Genomic DNA, 8,389 nt, shown 5'->3' with positions numbered 1-8,389 from the left:
TTTTTCCCTCTCTGCTCTCTTTTCTATCCTCCTTAGGTAGGAACACTCACCCTTCTTGATCAATAAATAGTTCTCAGATCAATATTTGCCATCTTCACACTTTATTTTCATCTGAAAAGTTATCAAAAATAATTCCCCCCAACTCCCTCTTTTACAGGGGGACAGGACAGTTGCTCTCAGTGTTCCACCTCCCATTTCACTGATGAATTCTCCATTCAGAACCAAAACTCCAGAGATATTCCAGACCTGGCCTGTACATGCTGCCAGGGTCATGCATGCCACATCTAAATCATGAGGTCAGGACATTTCCTGGTGCTCATCCCTCAAGGTTTAGATAAAAACCCAGAAAGACTGTGCAGACATTGTTTGAGTTTTATGATTCTGGGTTTTTGTGAAAGTCAGGATGTTCATCTGGCATGAGAACAAAGCTCAGACAAAGAATCAGAGACTGACAGGTGGAAAAGCCCCCCAAAGTCATCAAGTCCCAACATCAATCCAGTGCCACCAACACGTTCACAGCTAAACCAGTGCCACAGCCACACATTTTTTTAATATTTCCAAGGACAGACACTCTAGCACTGCCCAGGGCAGTATGTTCCATTTCCTGAACGTGCTTTCTGTGAAGAAATTGTCCCAATATCCACCCTAAGCCTGCCCTGGCCCAGTCTGAGGCCGTTCCCTCTGCTCCTGTCCCTGTTCCTGGGAGCAGAGCCCGACCCCCCCGGCTGTCCCCTCCTGTCAGGAGCTGTGCAGAGCCACAAGGGCCCCCTGAGCCTCCTTTGCTCCAGGCTGAGCCCTTTCCCCAGCTCCCTCAACCATTCTCAATCAGACTTGTGCTCTGAAACATCAATTTAAAATAGTTTAACCCTGAGCAAATACTGCTCAGCTCCATGGTAAATAGTTAAAGGAAATTTCTCTTATTATGTTAATATCTACCCAGGCAGTGTGGACTATACAACTGTGCAGATCTTTGCAAGCAGTTCTTCCTAGGTGTATTTAGTTTAGGTCTGCCCTTCCCTAGATCAAGACTTCAATTTTGCACATTTAGATATCTAATCTGCAAAAACAAATCTTTCCTGGCTTGTAAGTGAAGTTTCAGACGACTTTGCTACCAGGATTGTTTCACCTTTCAGAATATATATATTAATAACATTCTGTATCTTTAGTTTCTGCACCTTAACCAGCAAAGCCATAAAGGTATTTATATATTTATGATTCTGACAGAAAAACTCTCTGAGCATTCCCTGATTCTCTGGCACTGTGTCTATCAGAGAGGTAAGACAGTCTAGACTCCTAATGAGGATCCTTGCTGTACAAATCAAAAATCTCTGTGAGAAAAACTCTGGGAGAGTCAGCTCCTGTAATGCTTTGTTCTCCTGAACTCCAAATAATGCTTTAATCTTGGATCAACAAATTTTTGAAGCTTTTTCCTAGTTTTAAAAGTCACATATGACTATCTTGAAGGAACATTGACAGTCTATGAATAAACTCGTAATAACTGTCGTTTGTTATGAACACAAACAAGCATTTGTTTCTTTACAGAATCCTGAAGAAAGTGAGTTGTCAAATAAACAATTTTAGCTCAAATAAACAATTTATCTGAGTATAAAAATGTCACAGAGAACACCCCATGTCTAAAACATCATGTGAGCTGCACCATCAGACCACTGGTGAAGTCAGATATTGCTAATCCATTATGCAATATTTTCATTTTCTTGTGATGTTAGGTAACATCACAAATATGCTGATTTTCTTCCCTAAATGTCACTTTCCTTATCATGCCAGTATGATCTATATCAGTTTTTCTTAATTTCTCTATGTTTATCTTATTTCTCATTTTGTGTAGGGACAAAAATCTAAATCCTGATGATCACTGTAGCAGCTGCTTCATTACACTCACTGTGTTTGGTATCCTGATAGCATTTTACTGCAGCTGATTACTGTGTTTTAATGGTGCAGTAAATTCAGGAATACTGTAGAGTCAGTGCCTTTCTTAGAATAATAAATGCCTTTCTATAAAAAAAAAAAATCAAAAGGAAAACTCAGTCTCTATGTTCTTATTAACTCCTCTTACCAATTTAAACAGATTTTATATGCATGGAAGAAAATAGTTTTTGTCAAATTCTTTTTTAAAAAGGCATAATCTTCTGCTTAAATTTACATTTCACTCTAAAGAATCAAGATTTTTGTTTCAAGGGCTTGCAGCATCTTGTTTGTAGTCACAGAATTATTTCTATGGTGGGACACCACACTACAGAAAATAACACTGTCACATCAGCACATGAGTTTTCTCGTACACACTTGGGAAATTTAAACTCTCCAAAAATGTGAATCACTTTTGCCATTCCTGTAGCCCTGAAATGCTCCTTTTCTGCACATACTTAAGCCACAGAATCCCTGGCAGTGTCCAAGGCCAGGTTGGATGGGGCTTGGAGCAGCCTGGGATGGTGGAAAGTGTCCCTGCCCATGGCAGGGCTGTAATGAAATTATCTTTAAGGTCCCTTCCAGCCCAAAGTGTTCTCTGGTTCTGTGGATGCTTGGCACAACTCTTCCCAATGCCCAGTTTGCACAGGAATTTAGATCAAGCACCCAGAGAAAGCTGTGGTACAAAATACAGGTGATACTTAGGTGTGCATCACATTTAGTTACAGTTGGAGGGGGAAGACTTGGATCTCAGTTTTAGAGACAGATTCTGACATTCTGTCTAAGCCCATCTTAAATTTGCAGCAATTCCACCCCATGACCTGTTTGCTGCTTCTGTTTTTTACTGAATATCTAGTTTCTAATTTCCATCTCGTGTGAACAACATAGTGCCCAGACTGACACATCAAATAAAGGAGAAAGCAATACTTATGTTTGCTCTCAATTACTCAAGTTTTTGCCAAGAGAATACTAAAGCAAAGTCAGCAGATAATGATCTGGTGGATATTAAAGATGTTTATTTTAATTAATTTATCCAAAGTCTTTTGTGAGGTCACCATTTGCCTTGTAGCCATGCAGAATCAGAAACATATTTCTCTTACTTACTCACTGGGGTTTATTTGATTTCAGATTGGCTTTCACCGTTTCAACAAGGGAGTGTTATTTCTGCCTGAATTTCAGAGGGCATTTTAAGAATTGCTTAAATTACTTAATCACTTTTCCTCCTTTGAAGATATAATGTGTTGGGGAAAAGTAAATCTGTTACCACTCTCTTGCTTTGCTAGCTTCTGCAGCAAGCTGAAGACTGAGGTTCTTGATGTTGATAAGGTTGGACTTGTTGATCTTGGAGGTCTTTTCCAATTTTAATGAATCTGTGGTTTTGTGTCATACTGGAGGACTGGGGTTTCCTTAAATGAAGGCTACCTTGGAATACTGACCTGTTTCCATTACTATGTTCATTAGGAAATCTTTCTGTTTAGTATTTTCAATTATTATTCTTTCTAAAAGATTTTACAATTGTGTAAGCTGCTGAAGCTCTTAGGTCACTCTGAAGTAAATTGTTTTGTAGTGTGAAATGTGTAACCTCTGGAACACGTGATCCTCTGTAATTTAAATGTTCTGTAGAGACAGAATTGCAGCTGGGTCTGATGAAATATCACCTGATAAACATATTCCTCCCTGTCCTAGCATAGTAAATATTCCAGGGTCAAACCCTGACCCCACCTGCACAAATCTTGCTCACAAACGCGCACCCTGGCCTGATGTCCAACAGGGACACAAAAATAGTCACCAGCTTAATTGCTGCCAGAGAACTATAATTCAATCTTCATCTTCTGGTACATTTAATGGGTTCAATGTCTACTAGTTAAAAAATAAATATTTATCAACAAGACAAAGTGTCAGTGGCTTGACATCCGTTTTTAGTAATGCAAAGGATAATAATTTTCAAATGGGTTCCTAATTATGAATTCTGCCCAAAACACATCCAGTTTAATAAGGCAAATGGAAACTCTCTGTCCTTGTACATGTTTTTAGAGCAATAGGACAGAAGCTGGCTAACACAGTTATGAAAACAGAGAAGATTTCAGTGCACCCTTCTGTTTTGATTTATTTATAACATGACACTCTGCTTTATATAGCTGCCTTCCTAGAGAAAAATCTCATCTAGGACAAGTGCAAACTCTTCAGCAATGAACATGTTGGAGACCTCAGCCGAGATAAAGCTTCAGGTTGGAAGCAGAAAGATGAACTGGTTGGTTTCAAGGAGATGGAGAAATTGAAGTAGTTTTCATATACTGATGTTATTTTTAAGGGCCATCTAAAACACTGAACAGTCTCATACATTCTTCCAGCAATTAATCATCCTAAGAGCACCTTAAAATTCAACTTTGACATTAAATTTCTTCAAGTAGCTTTTATTTGCGACCTGAATTAACATCTAACATTTGTTTCATTATCGAGTTTGCCATATATCAAGGTTTCTCTACAGATTGTTAAAAGTTCAGCCTGGCATCTGCTTTACCTGGTGTTCCACTGATTTACATTGGAAGTTTCTCAATAACAAATATTCCTCAGACAAGAAGATGGTATTAAGTCTAGCAGCTCCTGGGAACTTTGGTTTGCTAATAACATTAACAGTACATGTTGCCGCATTCTATATTTAACTCTATCCATTCTCTGCCCAGCCTGGATTCGTGCCTGGGATTGCCCCACGCAGGTGTAGCACCAGCACTTGGCCTTGCTGAACTTCATTTGACCACTCGAAAGCCAAGTAAGAAAATTTGAACAGATTTGGGCTGTTAACACCTGCCTATAGCAAAAAGGAAGGTGCAAAATTGGAGAAAGACTTTGTAAACTCCCCTGTCTTATCTTTTCTCACTGGTATCAAAAAGAAACACTCTTAGACCGAGATCTATATACAGAGAGATTTATGTCCGGATTTTCAAAGATTTTTGAAGAAAGCTTTGTTTGGAGTTTTGCTCCTTAAGTAGCTATGGAAAGGAAAGCCAAAGCACAATGGTTTTGGTGCTGAGCAGCTCCTCTGTTCCTCTAATCCCACCCTGGAAATGCAAGAGCACGTAGCAAATCCTGGGAAAACTTCAGTACTGGGTGTTTCCAAGCAGGAGAGATGGAGCTCTCTGCCTGAGAAGGGCTCTTACAATGCAACACCTCAGAGCACTGAGCAAACAGGAGGTGAGCACAAGCAGCTCTTGTCACTGATTCCCCTAATCAGAGCAGATGGCCATTGCCATTACCTCATTACTGCTAATTAAGGGATGGAGGAGAGCTTGTCTTGCCACAAATTGAAAGTAATGAGCATGAGTAAGATGGTGGATATGTATCGTGTAATGATTCATGTAGTGATATAGAATACAATCAAAATATGTGGAAAATATAAAAGAAACCCTGAAGCTTTTTAATTTATGGATTTTGTTTTCTTATGCAAGCAGGGGGAAAAAAAGAAGGGTTAACCAAATTGTGTTAGAGTTCCTTTATTCATCTTCAGAGCTAAGGGACCTAACCCAGATGTCTCATGCCTTTGGGTTCTACATACCCTCTTCCTTGTGTATAAAAAAAAAATTGCCTGTGCTTTGCTTCCCCGTTCTTATTGATGTTTAATGATAATGTAGTACATCATTGAGCTTTCCTAATGTTTTTTTCTATACATTCTACTTGTTCAGCCAATTGATTCTTTAGCAGCTTTAATCTTCTCAATCCCAAATGCTAGCTGATCTATAAAAGCCAAGAATTGGAAAGTGGCTGGGTTTTCATGGCTGCAATAAATTAGCTGTGAGCAACTAATTTAGTTCAGAAAATGTAAATGCATCAGCAACACTCTGAACTGCTGAAATGTTGTCCACTGAAACCAGGGGAAAGACTATTATTGACTGGGACAGGCTTTGGAGCAAGCCTTTAACAGAGCAAAAAAAAAGGGCAGGACTGAAATAGAGAAGAAAAAGGAACCAGCTAATAGATTTACTTATAATTCCCTTTCTCTGCCAGCCTAAGTGCATGTCCAACCTCTCTATTTCTGTTACATTTCCAAGTAATGTGATAACTCCTACAAAACACCCAAGGAGGATTGTGCATATCTGAAACTTAGAAGATTTACAGAGAAATGTATGGCAGACACTACAAAAAACATACAAAAGTACTACAGTTTGTAAAAAAAAAAAACCTCAAACAAACAAACAAACCATCCTTCTCAGCTGTACTTGGTAGTTGCCACCAACTGATTTTTGAAATCTTTGTCAGAGTAAGTTTAATTTGCCAATGGATTTTTTCTCCTAAAAAGTAGAGCTGTGCAGCTCAGCTCCAGGCATTTCTCAATAAATACACAGGAAAAAAGCTCAGGTGAATATTTGACTGAGAAATATTTTCAAGCTATCTGAAGAATTTCAGTGTGGGAAGGAAAAAATAAAAAACTTGAGGAAAAAAATAAGAGCTTGGTTTTCTGGTTAAAATGTTTTCTGAGTAGACAGAACAAAAGGTGTCTAGGGGCAAAATACTTGGTTTTACTGGTAAACATATTCTAGCACTGTAGATTTCTCTCCCAGTCTACATGTTTATTAAGTGTTTGCCAAAGGGAGAATATGTTTTTCTCTCTATTTGTATTTATCAGCAATTAAATTTAATCATAAAAGGACAGTTTTATGCTTACAGACTACCAAAGCTAACCCTTGTTTTTAAAAACTGTCCTCTTCAAGAGTGACAAAAGGTTAATTTATTTTTCAAAGTACATGTCACATATGCTTGAGAAGTTAACTGTCAAGACCTTCCTAGGGATTCTTTCAAATCGTCCATTTTATGCTAAAAACTTCAAAGAGGCTTTCCAGAAGGAACCTTGAGAGATGGGATTTTAGAACCCTCAGGTAAAATCATTAATGAAGTACCAGAGGTTTCATACCATTTCAAAACCATTTGAGAAGATAGTTTGTCATTATTCTCCAGCATTGCAGCTCAAAGGCTGTGTTTTTCAAGACCAGGATCTGAGGGTTTAACAGAAAAGGTGAAAATATGTCTGATTTTTAAATTGCCCTGAACTGCCATATTTAAGGATTGATGCAGAAAACTGGAAAAAAAATGCCCCAAAAACCTTACAAGAACCCAACCAACCAGTTCTAATAAATCATTGATCTTTTTGTACCATGATTATTTCCTGGTTTTCTTCCTTGGTAAGTCCAGCCTACAAAGTTTTGTCCAACAAAACCATGGTACTGAGAACTGGGTGGAAGCGTGCTTCAACTTGAAGAAAGCTCATTTTTTAACTTTATCCACTGCCTAACAAATAATGCAATTAGTAAAATAGTTCTAATCTTTTCAGGAAGGAATCGTGGCACTAGATAAGATTATCTTCACATCTATTAACTGAAAATTCTTTACTCGTCCAGGCTGGAATTAACCATTTCACAAATGACATTTTGACCTTATTTTTGTCCAAGTTTAAAGCTGTGTGTTTCTAAACACTGCCAGCCCATAAATGTTCACCTTTGTAAAATTGCAATCTCTCTCACAACAAGCATTCTATGTCACTTTGCCTGGCAAACTTTGACTTTCTGTCCAAATGATCACATTAATCACTTAATAGTCTTGTGATTACCACTGTAAAAGGATCTGAGAGTCATTTCAAAGACTCCCTTCATAAAACTGAGTGCAGTGGAAGTTGTAAACTGGCCTGGCAAATATGCCTGGAAGATGCCTGATTACTTTTTAAATGGTCAGCTCTTCTTGTGGCAGGGGAGGACATCCAGCAGGGCTACAACACCTGGAACTGGTTCAATGTAGGAGAACTTCCATAGCAATCCCTGGGACCTGTGGCAGCCCTTGATGAGGCAGGAGTTGTGGGGATTTGGAGAGTCTGGTTTGAGGAGTGGACAGATGTCAGCTTTCTGAGGCTTTTTCACACTTCTGTGGGTGTTCTTTCAGTTAAGTTAAAATCAGGATTCACAGTTGCAAGAAGGAAATTCTGAGTGTGCCAATGGGACAGTGGAGTGAGACACCAGCAGATCCCTGCTCTGTGCTGAGTTACTGCTGCTTTTCATGTCCTGGTAAAGATGGAGCAAAGACTGGAGCTGTAAACACATCCTGCTGGAAACAGCATGGGTGGCTTGGTCCTGGAATTCACCTGTACCTCACTGGCACCTGTAGGATGGAGGTGCAGGATGGAGCAGGATGCTCTGCCCGAATGGGGCCAGCACAGCTCAGAGAAATCCCTGTTTGGAGATGTGGGGGGATAGAATGTAAGAAAATGGAGATAGTGCAGAAGGAAATCTCACCCCTGAGGAGCTGCAGCTGCACTAATCACCAAAGATCAGGAGCAGGCCTGCCCTTAACAGCCCACAGCTGTGTCCAATGAGAAGAAGAGTGCTACAAAAGAGTGGGTGAGCTGCTTGAGGAGAGAGTTGGAGTTTGTTGGCTGTGCTGTGAAGAGGTACCCATGAGAAATCATCAAGAAAGTATGGGACTT

The sequence above is a fragment of the Agelaius tricolor genome, unplaced genomic scaffold, assembly GCF_023055355.1.
Source record: "Agelaius tricolor isolate 1412-34295 unplaced genomic scaffold, bAgeTri1.0.p SCAF_11, whole genome shotgun sequence".
NCBI classification, from domain to species: domain Eukaryota; kingdom Metazoa; phylum Chordata; class Aves; order Passeriformes; family Icteridae; genus Agelaius; species Agelaius tricolor.
Note: the sequence above shows the minus strand (reverse complement) of the source record.